The following is a 22,326-nucleotide window of genomic DNA, read 5'->3' as shown; positions in this document are numbered from 1 at the left end:
AAATAGAAAAAAATCGTATGACAACAGCCCATTATATTGAGAGGCCCATTTAAAGTTATAAAAACAGTCACTACTGGGACCCCTCCCCCTGATGGGGTGGCCCAGAAAGCCTCAGTACGAAAGTGGTATGCTCAGATTGAACACTATTGTAACACTTTCTCTGTATCTGAAGGAGCTTTAAAAAAACTAGCTATACAAGAAGTAGAGAGCCTGGACGAGGGCCAAAATAAACCTGCCTCAGTCATTCAGGTGGCCCCTCCTTTTCCCTGTGAACAGTCAGTTAGTGCTTGGTTTACTGATGCTTCTGCCAAACGAGAAGGAAAAGTGTGGAAATACCGAGCAGTAGCGCTCCATACCTCTTCCGATGAACAAATTATAACGGAGGGAGAGGGTAGTGCACAAGTTGGTGAATTAATTGCAGTATGGAGTGTTTTTCAACGTGAAGCACAAACTACTTCTCCTGTTTACATTTATACTGATTCTTATGCTGTGTTTAAGGGATGTACCGAATGGCTTCCTTTCTGGGAGCAAAATGAATGGCAGGTTAATAAGATTCCAGTGTGGCAAAAGGAAAAATGGCAAGACATCTTAAGTATTGCTAGCTGAGGGAACTTTGCTGTAGGTTGGGTAGCTTCTCATCAGATAGATGGGGGGTCAGCAGGAGAATGGAATAACTGGGCTGGTGAGTTAGCAAGGCTAGCTCCTGTACAGAAGGACCAGATTTCAGAAGACTGGGAATGCCTGTTAGAATGGTTGCATGTAAAACGCAAACACACAGGAGCTAAAGATCTGTACCGTGAAGCCCTTGCCCGAGGCTGGCCCATCACCAGAGAAATGTGTAAAACCTGTATATCAGCCTGCGAACAATGTTGAAGACTTGAAAGGCACCCTTTAGAGGATGACCCTCTGCATTTAAGGGAAGGTAAAGGCTTGTGGGATGCCTGGCAGGTGGATTATATTGGCCCCTTTAAGAGATTGGGAGGAAAACATTTTGTGCTGGTGGGAGTGGAAATAACATCAGGACTAGTCCAAGCAGAAGCCTTTAACAGGACTACGGGGGAGAACACTGTGAAAGCGCTGCATGAATGGTTTGGAACTTTTCCAAAGCCACAGGAAATACAATCTGACAACGGTTCCCACTTTACCGCCAGAATTGTACAGGACTGGGCACGAAGCAAAAGGATTGACTAGGTGTTTCATACCTCATATTATCCGCAAGCTAATGGAATTGTAGAAAGGACCAATGGTCTCTTAAAACGACTTTTGAAACCTCATGAGGGAAATTGGGATGTCCGCTTGTGGGAAGCTGTTAAAGGTGTAAATGATAGATGGGGGGTAAACGGATGCCCCAAAATAACTGCTTTTTGCCCAGCGGCTCCTTTCTTGGTTCCCTCATTAAAGGGACTAAATGATTCAAAGAACCCAGCTCACTTCCCAGGACAACCCGTTCTGGTGCACTTCCTACTGTGGGAAACGTACCACTGGTACTGAAAACCCCACTGAATGCATGTGCTTGGGTAGCCTCTTGTTCCTTGGGAAAGGAACATAAGATAAATACCCGCTGGATAATACCATCGTTTTAACTCTTTTTGCCTCAGGGAGGCAAGCTCTGTTGTTTTAATTTTACAGGAGAACTCCGAGGGATACCTTCTGGGAGGCCATGGAAACTGAACTCTTAAAACCCCGACTCAAAGAAAGACATTTTTGATCATAACAGATTTTATAGGTGTGTATGGGGGGAGGGATGTTTAGATTCTTAGAACGATTAATAGTGGGCTGGGACCATTTGTGCTTTTTTGTATCCTCTCTCTTGCCTACAACCAAGAGCCTGATAACTGGCCTTGGAATCATGCCCAGAAAAAACACACTGGAATAATGGAAAGTGTAGATTCAAAGACAGAACTAGCTATGGTGATTTTTTCTGAAAATGAGGTGTACCAAAGGAATCAGTGGGATCGGGATGATGTGGAAAAAGTTGCCCGATTGTGGGGCAGATTAGGAGATAAGATAAAAGTAGGGTGTCAAATATATAATGAAAGGGATAACACCAAAATTTCAGGAAACACCCTGATTAATGTCAGAAAGGTAGGTAAAGAATTTACCCTTTTAGATACGACCACGTGCTTTAATTCACGGGAATGTTGGCACAATTTTACCTTAACCGAGCCCATCTTTATAGTATGCCTAGGACAGGAATCCCCAACAACAGCTCTGACTTGTAAGATTAAAATAACAATCATGCTAACCACTATTCCTCCCACCACCACAGTTATAACGACCCCATTAACGCTTGATCCAAAATTGGCTAAACTCAATCAAAACATTTTTGAAATTGGACCATACATAATCAGAAATACAGGTCAGCAACAAATGTTGTCTAATCCAGAATGGTCTCTTGAACGAGTTGAGTTGTTGATGCAAGTTAATGTTTCAGATATTCAGCCAGCCTGCTCTCCTTTCCTAAAACCCTCTTACGAGGGATGGATAACCTGGCTGCGGAAACGGACACCTTCTGGGAAACGGACTCAGAGAGACCTAACTGGTGTTTTGAGAACAGGACTGGGGGTTCTGAATGGCATTGACTCAGAGATATTAATGAACAAATTGGCAACTACAGCTAATGATCTGGCAGGATTGCAACGGCCTTTGCGATCTTCCCTATTGGCTCTGGGAACTAACCAGTGGCAGTTAGCAGATGTGCTACCAAAATGGGAAAAGGTGAACGTGGAAGATCACAAATTGATTGTAGATGCACTTGGTGTAATCCAAAATAACCTTTCTTTGACTCTTAGTTGTATCCAGGCCCAATTATGGATACAGTCAGTGGCTGCCTTGATTATTAGAGAAGGTGAAGGAGGCACTTTCCCCACTGAAATTCAGAGAATAGTCTGGGACAGTGCACCGACTTTGAGAAGAAACTCCAATCCTGGTGGAATTTGGTAAACTTTAATATAACCCCACCACAAACATTACCACCGCTTTTGTATTGATGATATCCCATGCATCAATAAATGTAATCTACCCAATTATTGCCTTAGGGTTGAATCACAATGGAACCATACTCTATCCTTTCGAGCATAGAGTATGGGCCCAAAAGGTGGATGAGAAATGGCAAACTGTAGATTTGGAATCTTGTATCGTGTGGGAACAACAAGGGTTCATCTGCGAAGACAATACAATCAGAACTCAGGACATTTGTTTAGACACTACACAGAATATCTGTCATTTTGAGATTCGTCCTGATGATAACCCTGAAACAGTGCTTGTATATATTGGCAAAGGTTGTGCATGTTTGAGGACTGCTTCTAATTATGTATCTGTAGATATGGTGATTGTGGATACTAAGAATCATTCAAATTTTTGTGTTTGCAATTTTATTAACATCACTGGATGTGACTTCTCCTATTTAGCCCCAGTCACATCTCACCAGCTCTTGAAATCTAATTATACACTGATTCACAAATTGCAGCCTGCACCCATTGGAATGAATCTCACCTTGGTAAAACAACTGTTACAGCATCAAGATTTGATCAAGATTCTGGAAAAGGTTAGAGAAAACGGACAGAAAACCCTGATAACTGTCCATCACAATGTGGAAGAAATATACTGTGTCTTGAGAAGAGTGAGAAAAGATGCAGAACATGGATGGTAGGACACACTTTTCGGATGGTCACCGACTGCTACTGGCATCTTGAACAAGTTGTGTCACCCTATTGTTGTCCTTTTGATATTGGTCTTGATCGGTCTTGTTTTGTCAATGATATTGTATGTCTTATATTGGAAAATGGTAAAACAATTGGCACATTTGACATCTGTAATCAATGCACATAACTTGCTGAATATCCCCTCCAATGTGGACAACCCTAAATCTATTGACACAAGGAAAATTGTGTAAGACCAAAGCAGATTTATGTTTAGTTATTTTTATGAATATTTAATTATTGTAAATTGTTTGATATAAAGTTGATTATTCTTTCCCCTTCTTTTACTGTCTGTCATTTTCCTTTCCCCCTTTTCTTTTCCCTGTCCTCTTTTTCCCCTCTTAAGAGGGTTATATCGCTGCCACATAGTCCTGATAACAATGTTGAGCCACAGGGTGGTGTAAGAGTCAGTCTAAAGAGAACAATATTGTCTCAACATTGCTAACAGAGACCTGGAGATGGAATGTGGTCCTCATGGACACCTAGACCCAGTGACCCTGAAGGAGAACTGCATGGTACAAGGAGTACTATGCCGCTCCCTGATACCCAGCACTGGAAGGAACAACTACAATAAGGCCGCATAACAACTGTCCGGAAGATGAGTCACAACTGTTGTCGTAACAACGAACCAGAACATGCGTGATAACCTTGCTCGAGAAGGCAGAAACTGACAACATTCCATGGGCCAGAGGAGGAGCAATGTGTATTGCTCGGCATAAAAGAGGACTCCTTAGCAACCGAATTTTAGGAGATCTAACCCACCAAGGATCACCACGATCGGAAGGACTGGAGGGACGCTGCCTGGACCTGGGACCATAGGGACGCCTTGGACCCGTGGTGGTAGCTATAATCCTCTTTCCTTTTCTTTTTGCTTTATCTTTTCTTCACTTTCTGTCTTTCTACCTATCGCATGCTGCTTTACGGGCAAACGATAAAAATGTGCTGCTTGATTGAAGCATAACCCCTTGGCGTGGTCGTCTTGATTTTTGCGCTTCAAGATCATAGTAAACGAACCATCACGAGTCCACTGAGTGGACTGTGACAAGGGGGTGGGGGGGCTCCGAGTCCTCATCCAGCTGTCTGAGTAGTGGTCTAAAATTTTTCACTGGACCATTCTCTTCAACTGACGGATTTTTTCCAGCTTTGTACATCGCTGACAATACTACAGGCAGAGCAACACCTTTTTAATTTCCCTTTAATTTCTTTCAAATTTTCTTTTTCGAGGGCCGTTACCAAGGTATCTTGGGGAAGCATAATGCCACAATCTTTTTGCCACTCAGAATGATTTCAGAGAGAAAAGAACATATCAGCCTAGGATACTTCATCCTATTTTCCATCTCTTCTCAAAAACAACATTAATTGTAAAATGGTATTATAATTCCACTGAAACCCCCAGCCACATTTTTCCAGTGAGCTAATATGCACCCTAAGGGGCTTTTCTTGAGAATCCCACCATCCTGGGAGTTCCCCATTTAGTTTATTTCAGTTTAATATATTCTGGGTCAGAAGTTGGTCTAGTATATTTTTTTATGTCCTCCCACCTTCTTCTCAGATATCAACAACTTAGCCCTACTACCAACAAACCTCACAAAACAATTATTTCTATAATTATTAAAACACTTATACTATACATGGAACAACAAATGTATTATAATGACAGCAAATAAGCCAAACAATTATCAGCCCAGCTATTATCCCTCCAGCAGCTGCTAAAACCCAGGTTGTCATTAACGAGATATCCCTTAAATACAAAAACAAATCTCATCAATCACCAAATAAATCACTCGCTTCGTCCGTCTCCAGCAGTGTCCTTCACAGGAACTGCGTGATTCACGAATCGGAACTCCGCTCTCGTTTCGTGCTTAATTGCATGTCTCAGCCACACACTCACTCACACCATTCACACCGGGTGCTGACAGGAATGCTACGGCAGGACGCTCTATCGTCCTGCCTCTCACTCCACACCCTTATCTTCCTGAAGGTACCTTCCCCTTGGGACTACGCCGCATGCCAGACGTCTCTGCGTGCTTTACCGGCAGCCCGTTCACAGGACGCACTATCATCTAGTTACCCTGTAAACATACCGTTTGTCTGCGATGCAAATGGTCCTTGTCTGCCCCTGCAGTGAGCGGCTGGGAGTGGAGTTCCTCCGAGAAATCCCAGGGTGCACACCTAGGACGTCCGCTCCTCAGTCGATCCTGCAGCCGAGCAGAGGGGGTCCCACCTGAGTCGCCAAAATGACGTGCGGAATCACGACTCTACAACCTGTGAGGTTATGAAGTAGGTAAGTTTATTGCAGCGCTGGCTGCACAGGGGTTCTCTCCACCACAAAGTGCACACCTTGGAGCCCAAAGTCGGTTCCTTTTATTATACTAAATGTTACATATTCGTTAACCCTGATACATATGCAATACGCTTCCAGGGACAGGGAGGGATTATTATAATTAGTTCCGGAAAATCATTAGCATAGTCTCCTCCTCAAGTTCCTCTCCTCTGTGCCTGCGTAGTGTTTCCTGGTGGTCATGGGCCGGGGTCTCTGGGATGAAGGCTGTAGGTCTTCCTCACTGTGTACTTTTCACCTTTTGGTGTTTTTCATCACTAAACCGGTTTGTTCTGGTCTGCATCCTCTTTAGTTAACACCAGGGCCTTGAGGGGCTTTGCTTTTCCTAAGGTGATTTCCTGTCCAATTGTTCCTTATACAATATATTATAAATATATTATAAATATAAATATATGTTAAACCCACAAGCTAACCAGCCTTCCTGTGTAAGTGTTCCTTACACAGCTATATGTTAAACCTGCAAGCTAAACAGGCTTTCTAAATGTCTACCTTATAAACCCTTTACATGTTAGCTCCCCTTATCATGTGTTTGCTTAAGCCAGATACTGTCTTATTAAATGTCTTTGCAGTAATTAGATCAGACTACAATCAAATTAATTGTACATGGAGGTATTAAGACCTGTTCAGAAACTGATCTTGTTCCAGTTGAAGTATTCTAGGAGGTTAGTATTAATGACATGTATGTGTCCAGGGGGAAATTAAGCTGTGATATGTATACACACAACATTACCAAATAGGTACAGTTTTCCCAAATAAACTTTCATGGACTTGACTTTACTTTCTCATTTGTGAATTTTTGGGGCAGGGGGAGAGTAGGGGTGCTAATTGGTTAAACCTGATATACCAAAAAAACTTGACTGTAATCCTGGATCTGAATTGTTGCTGAGTTCGAAAAGGTTAAAATCTGCATCCATATTAGCATCTTCTTTTTTTCCTCACTCATTGTATAGTTGGAGTTAAACTGATAAAGGGAGCCTAAATTCCATTAATGCTTACTGCACTATGTGAGAACTACAGTTTTAATTTTATTTAGAACAAGTATCATATTGGCCACTCATGTTTGATGATGTGGTCTGAGATCCAAATGTACTGTACAATGAAGTGAATATATATTGTGTGGGACTGTGGAAGCATCAAAAAAAATCTAATTATCCTTTTAAATAAGTAAATGTGGAAGAAAGCAAATTAGTTCTATAGAATAATGTTAAATGCCTTTGTTTTGTTCCATTCCTGTAATTTGTTTTTGATGCATCACAATTTTTGCATTGATGGTAGTTAAGTATCTGGTATACTTGCTGGGGATTAGAGGTTGAATTGAAAGCTACAAGAAGATCCTGTGAGGTACTGGTTTCTGTGAAAGTACTGAATCCAATGAAAACTGTGGAATAAACCCATCAGGGTATATATCTACTTAGAATGATCAGCGAGTGGAGTGTGAATAATGTTTCTATTTAAAATGTGGGGTTTAGATTTAGAAATTAACAACCTGATAAAATCATTAGATCAGTGCATTTCCTAACCCTTTTGTTGTCTGATACATGCAGAGAAGACAATTACCTATTTCATGACATCAAAATGTTTTCTAGATTCTCTCTACCAATTTCAGGGGCCAATGGCATGGTACACTTGATTTAGAAGTGTTCTAAGACCCAGCTTAGAGAGATCAGTAGGAAAATTATGTGGTGATGAAACATTCAAGATAAGCACCAACAGAATCTGAAAAAAATCAAAATGAAAGAATATGTTGCATATAAAACTGATATGTTTTTAGGAAATGTTAATTAACTGCCTATACTGAAAATACCTACGTTATTTAGTGAGGCACAGGTATCTTTTTGGTGAATTACAAGACCCTGTTTGCAGTACCTTCTTATTTTGCCAGACCTTCACTATTGCAGCTAACATATTTCCATGCTGTCTGTCTGCCCCAGCCTGAATTCTTCTGGGAAATTTAAATGAAAGTTTTTCAGATATTTATCAGAAGGACATCATAAAAATAAAAAAGTTTTTTCCTCTTAGATTCTTTAAGCAGTTTGGCTAGAAAGCTTTCTTTCATACTTTGGAACAAGGACTTGAAATTTGGCAGTCTTATTACCTTTTGCATCCTTAGATATGCCTGCTGCAGGGCCAGTGAAAATTTGCCCAAATATTTCCAAGTTAAACTAAAGTTTATTCAGGCCCTACTGTTACCGAAATCTCAGAATGAAGAACTTATCGACACCAATGTGATGTAGATAAGCAGACACTTCTTTATTAACGGCCGGGTGCGTGAGCGAGTCCTCTCACGATCAACGCACGCCAGGTCCCAAAATCAGATTTCATATATAGAACCTATTCATACATATTCATTAAATATTCATGCATAATCATAATATTTCCCATAAATCATTAACATACTATCCTCCTATATCTGATTCTGCGCAGTAAAGCTTAGAAAGGTCTAGAAATGGGTCTGGGGTACGATTTGGGTAGGTGGTATATGAGTCGGTGGTTGCGATCTCCCCCTGCCTGAATTACCTTTTACTAAAGTTCACGATTTCTTGGCAGGTAACTACAAGCTGTTCCAGTTGACTCTCCCCAGTTTAAATTAATCTCATATTCTGACATTTCAATACACCTCTACATACAGAAGACTGGTCAAATACAAAGAAACCTTTCAAACCCTCAAGTTATTACCTAAGTTTTAACAATGGTTCTAGCCCCTTCTTCTAGCCTTGGTACGGGATGTACAGAAGATCTCATAGCAGCTTTTACTGTGCAACTATAAGTTTCATTAAAAATATTTCTTATCCTTCTATTTTTCAATTTTATAAAATGATTTTATAAAATCAATTAATCAATCAAATAAAGTCAATCAATCTTAACTTATTAACAAATCGGTAACATTTCCCCCCTTTGAAAGTGTTGAAAATCATTATTTCAATACTTTCACATTATTCATATATCTTTTGTTTCAACATATTTTGGTGATGGATCATGTCTTGATAAAATAGTTGGTACTTCTCTCATAATCATACGATTGACTGCAATTCTATTGGTAAACTGTTTCTTCAGACATGCATATACTAGCATGCTCATCAAAAAGACAACTAGTAACAGAAACAAAGTTTTAATTATAGATTGTATCCAAGAGCTCAAATTCCATCCCAGTTTGTTAAAAATTTTCCCAAGCCAATCTTCTGACATATCCTTTTGAAATATTTCAGTTTCTTTTTCAATTTTTCCTAATAGGTCTAGATCATGTTCCACATCCTGAGTGACATTTGGAATGTGGATACAACAGTGGTCCAATTTATCCTTGAGATATCCACACACTCCATGTTCTTTAAGTAGGAGCATATCTAGTGCCATTCTATTTTGTAAAGTAATTCTGGAGGTCACCTGTAATTATATATTCAATTCCTTAAACCCCTTTTTGTTAACGTTTGCTAATTTTTCCACTTGACCGGCTAACTGATAGACCCATGCTCTGTTTCTATATGAAGCTATAGGATTTAAAAGTGATTCAAGGGCCCAACCAATTTTCACTCCTGTAAATGGTTCATTCCAAATATCATCATTTATCTCAGATCTCTTTATTCGTTTCAATTCTAAATTCTTTAAGGATCCTTTAAATGGTGATTTCTTCCAAATCAGACACAATGTTGGCATGCCTAAAGTAATTTGTTTCACCTTACCATCTAATGGTAAATGAGTTGTCCAGGTTCCATCACTTAATGCCCAAATTAAATGTCCTGGACTTCAAATAGTAGTTTTGCTACAGCTAAACAAAGTTCCTTTCCTAACTGTAAAAGTGCTGGTTAAATTGAGAGTGTTCTTAAGACCTCGACAAAAACAACCATATTTTAAAACAGTGACCTATGGAGAAATTCTTTGGATTACTAAGTCTGCATTACTGCAATCATACAATTTTTCACATTTCCACCACGGCACTATTTTATTTTCCTTCTCTCCCGATGAAATTGATCTATCATTGACCCAGGGTAATACTGAAACAAACTTTTCCATCCCAGGTAAAACACCAAGAAGTTCTTGCCATATACTGAAAATGGAAAAATATGGACATAGACCATATAGAGTCCCATGGTTCTACTAATTGGGTACCTTGGCCAGTTTTGTTACACTTCCATTTCATGATACGTCTGCTCACATTGGTTTTAAGATGTTCATCATAAGAACACCATCCTAACTGGGGATTTGGACCCCCAGGAAGAAGAACTCGAGCTATGGCACTAGATCGGGATCCTGTTACAAAATCATAATTCAATAGTTTTTTTTTTACAATCTGTTTCTTTACCTGGCGACTTCCACTGTTTTCTGATAACCTTTACTTGTTCATACCATTGAGTCACTGGCCTTTGTTCACAATAGGTGGTTCCATTTTTATGTTCCAGATTGATCAGATTCATGGTTAAAATTCCCCATGGAATAGATTCACCTACTGCCCTTGGTATTGGCAAACAAGCAGTGATCTGCGTGACATTTTATAAATTGGCGAATTCTTTAATCAATCCTACAATCAAATTTTCCTCAGCCATTTGTTTGGGAATGTCTATTACTTGTTCTGTTTCTACTTGTCTTTTGTTCCTGTCCACCAAGTCAGCCCATGATCCCACCAACACTACCGACCAAAATAAAATCCAAAGAATAATCATAACCTGGTATGAAAAATTAGACATGTTTCAAAGTCAATTTTAAAGTCTCTGGGTTGCGATTGACAATCTTCCACGGAGTAGGTGCTTTCTTCACTCGAGTATCATGTATCCAAACATCCGATTCTGCTATCTTGATAGCTGTAATAGTGGTTAACAGTATCTGGAAGGGTCCTCTCCAGTGCTCCTGCAAAGGTTCGGAGGTCCAGGTCTTCACATAGACATAGTCTCCTGTTTGGAAATCATGCACTGCATTTTCCTGGAATAAAGGTCTATTCCAAATTACTGCACTCCAAATTGCAGCCAAAGTTTTCCTTAGAGAAAGTAAATAGTTATACACATCTTATTTTCCTTTTACATGTATGTTTGGATTTGGTTCTGGAGACTCATATGTTTTTCCATATAATGATTCATAAGGACTGACTGAGGTTCCACTCTTTGGCTGTACCCTGATTCATAGTAAAGGCCAATGGAAGTGCCTGAGGCCACTTTAGACTGGTTTCTTGACAAATTTTACTTATTTGTCGTTTCAAAGTTTGATTCATCCTTTCCACTTTCCCACTAGATTGTGGTCTCCAAGATGCATGTAAATCCCAATTAATACCCAATACTTTGCTAACACTTTGGACTACTTCTGCGAGTAAGTGTGGACCTCTGTCAGAAGATTTCCAATAGGAACTCCAAATCTCGGAATTACTTCTTGTAATAACCACTTCACCACCTCTTTTGCTTGTGTGGTGCGACAGGAAAGGGCTTCTGGCCATCCTGTAAAAGTATCAACCCCTACCAAGATGTACCGATACCTATTTTGTCTAGGCAGCTCTGAAAAATCTACTTGCCAATAATCTCCAGGTTATGTACCAGACTTCAGCCTACTCATTTGAACCTTTTTCTTAATCATTGGATTATTTTTCAAACATACCTCACACTTTGCAGTTACTATTTTAGCTATTCCCAACATTTTAACTGATATTACTTGCTTTCGTAAAGATGTTACTAAGGCTTCTGCCCCCCAGTGACATTCTTGATGTCTCATTTGAATTATCTCTCTCATCAAAAGAGGTGGAATTACTACTTGTCCGTTAGGAGTTACCCACCATCCCACTAAGCTTTTCTTAGCATTTAATAACTGACCCAATTTGTCATCTTCCTCTGAATATCTCGGTTTTTCCCTAGGAAGGGTTACTGTTTTAGAAGGAATGATTGCCATTTGCAATGCTTGTTTCTTTGCTACCTTTTTTGCTGTTCTATCAGCTAAATTATTCCCAGCTATTATTTTTGTATTCCCAAACTGGTGTGCCTTACAGTGCATGATTGCTACTTGATCTGGCTTTTGAACTGCTTGCAATAATTGTAAAATTTCTGTTTGATGCTTAATGTTTGATCCTTGAGAGGACAATAGCCCTCTTTCTTTCCACAAAGCTCCATGGACATGCACTACCCCAAAGGCATATTTTGAATCAGTCCAGATATTTACTCTCTTGTCTTTGCTTAGTTCTAAGGCTCGAATTAAAGCGATGAGTTCTGCCTTTTGGGCTGATGTGGTACTCGCCAATGCTCCTGCTTCTATAACTGTAGTATCTGTTGTTACCGCATATCCAGCGTATTGAACTCCTTCTTCCATAAAGCTGCTTCCATCAGTATACAATTCCCAGTCTGGTCGCTCCAATGGCACATCCTTCAGATCTTCACGACTGGAATAAACATACTCGATGGTAGCCAAGCAGTCATGTTCCAGTCGTCCTTCTTCCTGTATGGAACTTAAAAACACTGCAGGATTTACCAGGTTAGTTGTCTTTAGAATCACATCATCTTGTTCAGTCAATACTATCTGGTATTTCATCATTCGGCTGGGGGACAGCCAATGTCCCCCCTTCTGTTCTAGGACAGTTATCAGCGTGTGTGGAACATAGACTGTTATTGTTCTTCCCAAAGTCAATTTCCGAGCTTCTTGAATGAGCATCACTGTTGCTGCCACTGCTCAAAGGCAGTTTGGCCACCCTTTACTCACTGTGTCCAGTTGTTTAGAGAAATATCCGACTGGTCGTTTCCAGCTTCCTATCCTCTGAGTTAACACTCCCAGTGCAAGGTGTTGCCTTTCATGAACAAACAACTGAAAATCTTTGGTTAAATCCAAAAGTCCCAAAGCAGGTGCAGACATTAAGGCACGTTTCAACTCTACAAAAGCCTTTGCTGTTGTGGGCCCCATACAAAGGGACAATTCTTTTGGGCCTCATACAGCGGTTTAGCTATTAGCCCATAGTTCATAATGCAAAGATGACACCACCCGCTCATTCCCCAAAATGCTCTGAGTTCATGAATATTTCTCGGCTCAGGTATACCACAAATAGCTTCTTTGCGATCTTTGCCTAATTGTCGTTGTCCTTTTGAAATCTCAAAGCCCAGATATATCACAGTCTGGCAGGCTATCTGGGCTTTCTTCCTGGATACCTTGTACCCATTTAGTCCCAGGAAATTCAAGAGGTCAATAGTCACCTGTATACAAGTAAATCTTTTTTCTGTAGCAATCAGTATGTCATCCACATATTGTAAAAGTAAATGTCCAGGTCTTGATTTATCCTGTTTCCAGATTTCAAGTTCCTATGCTAACTGATTTCCAAAAATAGCTGGACTGTTTTTAAATCCTTGGGGTATTCTAGTCCATGTCAACTGCATCTTTTGCCCAGTTTGTGGATTTTCCCATTCAAAAGCAAACAGTTTTCTGGTTTCCTTTTCCAAAGGTATACAAAAGAAAGCATCTTTCAAATCAAGCACTGTAAACCACTGATAATTCTCCCTCAATGCTGTTAACAGTGTATAAGGGTTTGCTACTACAGGATAAATATCCTTAAGTATTTGATTTACTGCTCTCAAGTCTTGTACCAGTCTATATTCACCTGAAGGTTTTCTGACTGGTAAAATAGGAGTATTATACTCAGATTCACATTCTTCCAAAATTTTATACTCCAAAAATTTATCAATCAATTTCTTCAATTCCTGTCTCACTTCTGATTTGATTGGATATTGTTTAATTTTCACTGTTCCTGCGCCTTCCTTCAAATCTATTTTAACAGGTTCTGCTAGTTTCAATTTACCAGGAATATCTGTTTCCCATACAGTAGGGATCACTGCCAAATCCACCTCCGGTGGAATTTCTTGTTCCTTTACTCTTTCTTGTATCATCAAGGTTTCTCCCATTTTTGATGCAGGTATTTTCAAGAAAAGTTCTCCTTCATCAAAAACAATCTGTGCATTTAATTTGGATAACAAATCTCTTCCTAACAAGGGTACCGGACATTCTGGTACATACAAAAATTCATGTATAATTTTCTTATTTCCAAATTTCAAATCCAGGCGTTGCAGGAATGGCCTGGTTTTGTTCCAATTTTTCCTTTACAGGTATTTAATAAAAAAATGTTGCTCCCGTATCCACTCCCAACCTCACAGTTTGGCAACATTTTTTTCCACTTTCTTATTATCAGAAGTTATAGCCATTACCAAATTATCTCTAATAGTTAGCTTACATTCATCCTGCCAATCCTTTCTTTGTCTTAAGTAAAAAAACAAATCCACATGTGGCATTTCATTCCATTTCCCTTCTCTTTTACAATACAGCATTAACAGCAAAATAGTGTTATAATTCAGTGTCCCATTCGTGGTCCACTTTTCCTGATCATCTAATATATACAAAGGCCACCAATTATTACAATACTCAAATTATTACAATACTCAATCATCTGGCTCTTTTGCAGATCATCCTGTAAATTTCCCCAATGTGCCAATAAACATCCCAACGGAGAATTTTTTTCATGATTTTGTCATTTGCAGCAAGATTACCCATGCTTTTACTTTTAAACAACCAATTTAACTTAGTTGCCATGGTGTAATTACTCACAATACAATACACGATTATTCAACTCTGTCACTCCGATCCGCGGATCCACACTCCACACTCGCTTTTGTGCTCAATTGCACATCTCACCCTTACAGCCACACTCACACTTTCCCACAGTTACTTTAAATAAACATATACCACAATATTATACCTCTTAATTTTCTTCTTAATACACAAACTCACAAAACAAAAAAAAAACCAAAAACCCCTTCTAACTTCTTGTTAGAGGCACTACATTAGAGAACACTATAATATATAGTTTCTCTTGTCTACACTTTTGTCCAACCCTGCAGTAGTTTTCCCTTAATATCTTACGGGCAGACGCCTAGGCTTCCACTTCCACAAGGATCCTTTTAGTCCAACCCTGCAATAGCTTTCGCTTATGTCTTACGGGCAGACTCCTAGTCCTACGCTGCGCAGCTTTTCACCGCATCTGACAGGCAGACTTACTCAGTGGGACTCCAACCCACTGGTGGGACTCCATCCCACCCCTTACCATACACTTATTATAGTGGGACTCCAACCCACTTCCTCTAGTGCACTTACTCACTTACTTTAGTGGGACTCAAACCCACTTACTACAATTAGAAAAAGAAGTGTCTTACCAAAAATCCAGGGAACGTCGCAAAGAGCCTTACGGATCGGGGATCGATGGGTGTCCCCGAGAAATCCTCGGTGCCAGCTGGAACCGATCAGGTCCCCGACTCCTCCGGTCTCCTTCAGCGAGGTCCCATCTGGGTCGACAAAACTGTTACCGAAATCTCGGAATGAAGAACTTAGACACCAATGTGATGTAGATAAGCAGACACTTCTTTATTAACGGCCGGGTGCGTGAGCGAGTCCTCTCACAATCAATGCACGCCAGATCCCAAAATCAGATTCTATATATAGAACTTATTCATACATATTCATTAAATATTCATGCATAATCATAATATTTCCCATAAATCATTAACATACTCTCCTCCTATATCCGATTCTGCGCAATAAAGCTTAGAAAGGTCTAGAAATGGGTCTGGGGTACGATTTGGGTAGGTGGTATATGAGTCGGTGGTTGCGATCTCCCCCTGCCGGAATTACCTTTTACTAAAGTTCACGATTTCTTGGCACGTAACTACAAGCTGTTCCAGTCGACTCTCCCCAGTTTAAATTAATCTCATATTCTGACATTTCAATACACCTCTACATACAGAAGACTGGTCAAATACAAAGAAACCTTTCAAACCCTCAAGTTATTACCTAAGTTTTAACAATGGTTCTAGCCCCTTCTTCTAGCCTTGGTACGGGATGTACAGAAGATCTCATAGCAGCTTTTACTGTGCAACTATAAGTTTCATTAAAAATATTTCTTATCCTTCTATTTTTCAATTTTATAAAATGATTTTATAAAATCAATTAATCAATCAAATAAAGTCAATCAATCTTAACTTATTAACAAATCGATAACACTACTATACTGTAGTTTGACAGATAAATTTTCTGTAGCTCCCGCTTGCTCCAAGCAATCTCGGTTCTAATCTCGATCAGCAGAGGATAAGTGAGACTTTATCTGTAATTGTTTTTCCCTTCATCCAGAATGGCCTGAACCTCCCAGACCAGAAGCCGAGCAAAAAGCTGTCAGTATTGCTTCTCTTTCTACCTGGCCATGGGAGGAGAGAAGCAGCAGCCTGGAACACAAGTTTGAAGTTGTGCCTGGCAACTACACCAAAGTGGAGATCAGAGATAGTTGGGGAGAAACACATGGGGTCAAAGATCAGAAAAGGGTGAGGACAGAAAGCCCTGTGACTACAAAAGCCTGTTCCTCCAGTCTCTGATTATACCTTGGGCTTCCAAAGTGTGTGTCCTTTTGCTGTTACTAAATAGCTATAATGAGAAGTCAAAAAATGGGTAATTAAGTTCTTCTGGTAGTGAGTACAGCAATGTTTTGTTTCTTTCATTATAAATTACTTTCTTTACTCAATGATCAAAGGTCTGATATGGCAGCTGAAAAGTTGTAACTGTTGATGAACTGTAGATTTAGGGGCTGAAGGAGATGCCATAATGTAGGCTATGTGATGCAGCACTGTGGGTATTGGTATAGCTCCATATGTTCTATTATCCATTTTTTTCTTGGGGAGGGAAGAGGTAATTGATTTAGGGAGTTGCACGCAACAAACAACTGTATTAAAGAATGCTAAGGTTGACCAGTGTTGCATTAAAGGGGATGGAGTAATTTAGCAGGAAATACCACCACACACACACACTCCCACCTTCCAGCTCTCCTCACTGAGGTGGGAGGTTAGGTGCGGCTAGGTTTAAATTCTAGGTGATGTCCAATTTACCACTATCATTCCAGTTGCGTTTAATATGTATATTGAACTACCATGGGTCTGGATACACTGATAGCAGTCTGCACTGCCAGTCCAGTCGTGCTCATGAACTAGCATGGCCACGGTCTAGGGTATGGTCTCATTCAACGAGAAACTGCGACAACCAGCTACTTAACAGTGCAGTTTTATTAGCAACAAATATACTGGTTTCTTTGATTGCTGGTGATAGTGACTGTTTGTAAAAGGGCACATGCAAATAAAATGTTATAAAGTATAAAACATGCAAAAAAGTTACAAACAATACAGCCTGGCTACAAATGTTAAAGAATAATTCTCTAGAGATATTTCTAAGTCTCCCAAAGAAGCACTTAGTTTAAGTCTCACCCAAGGGGTCCCAAGGGGGGGGGAGAAGCAAGGCTTATCCCAGAAGTCAATCTCAGTGGTATCTTCCTCACTTGTCCCCTCGTTCATTCACTTTTTATACTTCTCTTTACTCTGAGGTGGGGCTTGAGTGACCCTAGTCATACATTCCTTTATTATGATTGGTGCAAAGTTCTCTCATTTTTATTTAAAGGTACAGTTAATTTTAAATTTACTACACATGCTCCCCAAGCGGGGGATTCACTCTCTTCAGTGGGGCCATTTGAGTAGGAGGTCGTGATCTCCCACTACCACAGTTATTTTACCCTAGCATCCTTGAGTTTTATCTCTTCAGCAGTTTGTTTTCTTTTAGCAGTTAGCACATCTTTGTCAGAAGGCTTTGAAGTGCTGAGGGGCCGAGATCCCGACCTTCTTTCACAGATAATGAGACTCTTGCTTGGTCTTCGCCACAGTTGTTTGCCCAGCAATGGACATCATCTCATATATTTTACAGCCACTATGCAGCTTATTGGCTGTATGGTACCATCAAGTTCCCAGTCCTGCAGGGAGTACAGCAGAGCCTGGCCGTGGTGTCTCCACTCCACTCCATCCTCCACTGCTCATCTAGGATAGCAGGTTGTGTTGCTTAGGGGACTGTGGTGATGTAGATTCCATGCATGCCAACCGTCCAAAAGGCGATAGCTGTATTTTACTCTAAAAAGCTTTCTGTAATACTACGCTTCTATTAGGACACAATTTTTCTCTAATTCCCCCCCTCAAGGTGATTTTCCCACAACCAGTAAAAAAAAAATAGGAAATTTCAGAATTAAAGTTGCCTGTGTAGCTAGTATATCAAGGCATATGACACACAATCACATAACTTTTCCAGCACTTACCTGCCTGATTCAGTGCACAGAATATACTAAGGTCTTTCAGGAGGGTGTTGTCTATATAATCCTTCCTTCTTTTGCAGCATCAGTTGTACTGTGCACAATGAGAAAGAAAGGTAGTGTGAAGACCAAGTAAGGGTCTCCCTCAGTCTGCAGAGTAGTGCTCAGAGAACTCAACTGTCTCTGCTCTACCAAAGTTCTTCTATGCAATATAAGCCACACAAAATAATTTGTGTTGAGCGTGCTCTCCATTCTATGTAGGTTTGAGTTTAAACCCAGCACCTAATCTGAAAAAAAGCGCTGAGCATTCACAGTTTTTGCTAAAGGTTGTTGACATTCTGCTTTGAATAGAGAAAATGCTACAAAATGCAAAGTTCTCTGGGAAAAAAAAAAAAGAAAGTATTAATTTCTTTTAGACCACCACAAATTAGAGGACGCTCATAATCTATCAGCTGCAAAAGGGGAATAATAAACTGTCATGGGTTAACCCCAGCTGGCAACTAAGCACCATGCAGCCACTTGCTCACTTCCTCCACAGTGGGATGGGGGAGAGCATGGGAAGAGTAAAAGTGAGAGAACTCCTGGGTTGAGATAAAGACAGTTTAATAGGTAAAGCAAAAGCCACGCACACAAGCAAAGCAAACAAAGAATTAATTCACTACTTCCCATCAGCAGGCAGGTGTTCAGCCATCTACAGGAAAGCAGGGCTCCATCATGCATAATGGTTACTTGGGAAGACAAATGCCATAATGAAAAATGTCCCCCCACCTTACTACTTCTTCCCCTAGCTTATATACTCAGCACTTACTCAAGTCTCCTCACTGGCAAGGCCTAAGAAACTGATGACGTACGGAATTAAACTCTATAACTCGAAAGTAGGTATGTTTATTGCATGCAGATGCACGGGGGATCGCTCCACCACAAGCGTGCATGCCCGAAGTGACGAACCATCTCACATTTATACAATAAAACAAATGAATATTCAATTAACGCCTATACATATTCGTTACCTAAACCCCGCTTTGTATGTTAATTAGCTTATCAGTCCGTTTTCTGGAATGTGGTGGTCTTGCAGGTTTGTAGGTGATTCATGTTCTTGTGACCATCCAATCGTCTCCATCGAGGAGCGGTGATTCATGTCCATGTCCTTGTGACCATCCGATCTTCTCCACCAAGGAGACTTAGCACTCCCTTCCTCTAGATAGCACTGGAACGTCTCTCATCCTTTTCTCATTCTTTTTTAAATAGCCCCTTTGTTAGAGGAAGAAGGGCAGGCATCTCCTCAAAACTGTAGTTGTCTCCTCAAAGCTGTGTGCCTATGTGACCAGACACCGCACCCATGACCAGTCACCATACCCACATTCCTGAGCAGACGTATACAATCACAGTCTGTGTCCATTGTCCCCATTTCACACTATTTCTCCATATCACATATTCATTACCTAAACCCGCCTACTCTCGCTTCGTATGTTAATTAGCATATCAGTCCTTTGCCTGGAATATGGTGGTCTTGCAGGTTTGCAGGTAATTCATGTCCTTGTCGACCATCTAGTCTTCTCCAGCAAGGAGACTTAGCTCTCCCTCTAGATAACATTGGAATGTCTCTCATCCTTTTCTCATCCTTTTTATAAATAGCCCCTTTGTTAGAGGAAGAAGGGTAGGCTCTCCTCAAAGCTGTATGTCTATGTGACCAGACACCACACCCATGACCAGTCACCATACCCACATTCCTTGAGCAGACCTATACAATCACAATCGATGTCCATTGTCCCTATTTCACACTATTTCTCTGTTGGGGTCTGCTGTGGGTCTGCAGATAAGTTAGTTGACTTCAAAGACTTAGCCGTGTACCTTTAAGACGGCCACAAATTGTCAGGTATGTAAACAGGATGTGAAGAATCAGAACTTAGAACCCCAGCATACGGGCACCTACAGCAACAGCAAATAGCAAGCAAGAAGGACACAAAAACCTATCAGGGTCTAACACCTGCACTGTCTAAGATATATAAATAGTCTGTATAAACAATAAAAGCCATTTTGTCCGAACCCAGCCACGCAGACATAGTGTTTCTTTTAAGTCCGCCTCAACTTGCATCATCACATTTCTCCATATCAATCCCCCCTTTTCTATCAAACTAAGCAAATTCTTTTACTTAAGCAGTCTTCCCGAATGATATAAAACATCATACATAAGTTTTACCCTTTAAAACATTCTCCAAACCCAAAAATATAACATGATGGTTAGTATTAAGTTTGGCTCCTGATCTGTGCTTACAGTTTGGATTTTATCATCTGGTATTAAGGATAATTCCTCCTTTCCTACCTCCTCTGTTACTTGTATGGCCTCATGGTCGGCCAGGCGGTTTCCAGTTTCCAAATCAGTGCCTCAGAGTGGGCCATTCCTCACATCAAGGTCTGGCATGGCATATGTTCCTACCGCTCAATGCCTACTGGGTTGCAGCCAGCAGCGGAGCTCAAGATTCTTCTTGGTGGCAAACACAGAGGCCAACCCAGTCTTGCCCTTGACTATGGTAGGAGGCACCTGACCAACCTTATTCCTTGTACTTCGTTGTACGGAAATTAGAAAATGGTTTGGGTCAATGCTACGGAGGTAGAAAGAAAACTCCAGTCATGGTGGAGTATGGTGAACTTTACCTACGACCCCAACACACACACAATCACAGCTTTTGTATTAACCATACATAATGCAGTAATAATTACCATACACCCCATTGTAGCCCTTGGAATTAACCATAATGGGGTGTTCCTATATCCTTTTGAACATAGAACATGGGCCAGAAAGACAGGCAACAAGTAGCAAACAGTAGATTTAGAATCTTGTATTATGCGAAAAGCAGCAGGGCTTCCTCTGTGAAAGCAATACTATAATGGCTCAGGATACTTGTTTAGATACAGATCAGAAAATATGTCATTTCAAGGCCCGACCAAATGCAAACTTGAAAACAGTAATTATATATGCAGGGAAGGGATGTGCGTGTTTGAGAACTAAGTGTAACACAATAACCATAGATGGGGAGGTAAAGGAGACTGCACAATATTAAAATTACTGTATCTGTAATTTTACATCTAACTTTACCCTATCACAGATGATAATTCCTACCCCCATAGGACTAAATATAAGTAGTATAAAAGAACTATTAAAACATGCAGATTTACAATGTATACTGGAAGAAACCAAAGAAAAGGGACACAAAACTCTTCTTATGATCCATCATGATGTAGAGGGGATCAAGAAAGTTTTAAAAAGGTAGAACAGGATGGAAACCATAATTGGTGGGATACTCTCTTTGGCTGGTCACCTTCTGCAACAGGAATTCTTAACGCTATGGCACACCCCATTGTGATCTTATTGATCAGTTTAGGAATTTCCTTAATACTAACCATTATGTTATATTTGTGGGTTTGGAGAATGTTTAAAAGGGTAACGCTTATGTATGATGCTTTATATCATTCGGGAAGACTGCTTAAGTAAAAGAATTTACTTAGTTTGATAGAAAAGGGGGGATTGATATGGAGAAATAGTGTGAAATGGGGACAATGGACATCGATTGTGATTGTATAGGTCTGCTCAAGGAATGTGGGTATGGTGACTAGCCATGGGTGTGGTGTCTGGTCACATAGGCACACAGCCTTGAGGAGACGCCTTCAGTTTTGAGGAGATGCCTGCCCTTCTTCCTCTAACAAAGGGGCTATTTAAAAAAGAATGAGAAAAGATGAGAGATATTCCAATGCTGTATAGAGGGAGAGAGTGCTAAGTCTCCTTGCTGAAGAAGATCGGATGGTCACAAGGACATGAATCACCTACAAACCTGCGAGACCACCACATTCCAGGCAAAGGACTGATAAGCTAATTAACATATGAAGCGAGAGTAATCGGGTTTAGGTAACGAATATGTATAGGCGTTAATTGAATATTCATTTGTTTTATTGTATAAATGTGAGATGGTTCGTCACTTCGGGCATGCACGCTTGTGGAGGAGCGATCCCCCGTGCATCTGCGTGCAATAAACATACCTACTTTATAACTTTCGAGTTATAGAGTCTAATTCCGCACGTCAATCTGAACTGGGCAAGTCTCCCCCTTATCATTTTTACTGTAGCAGGTAAAGCATTTTTCACCTTTCCTGGAATTTATTTCCAGATATACCTGGATAAAA

The 22,326-nt window shown here is 40.3% G+C and overlaps 1 protein-coding gene across 1 annotated transcript in view; it reads right to left on the bottom strand.

The window, feature by feature from the left end:
- Nucleotides 1-17,340, bottom strand: part of LOC130142087 (sorting nexin-18-like) — a 130,555-nt gene extending 113,215 nt beyond the window's left edge. Inside the window, exon 1 of the mRNA XM_056323535.1 lies at nucleotides 17,283-17,340. The gene's annotated coding sequence lies outside the window, so the exon portion shown is untranslated. The remainder of the gene's footprint in view (nucleotides 1-17,282) is intronic.
- Nucleotides 17,341-22,326: the final 4,986 nt, after the last annotated feature.

Source organism: Falco biarmicus, chromosome W (genome assembly GCF_023638135.1).
Source record: "Falco biarmicus isolate bFalBia1 chromosome W, bFalBia1.pri, whole genome shotgun sequence".
Taxonomy (NCBI): Eukaryota; Metazoa; Chordata; class Aves; order Falconiformes; family Falconidae; genus Falco; species Falco biarmicus.
This window is presented reverse-complemented; position numbering and strand designations above follow the sequence as displayed.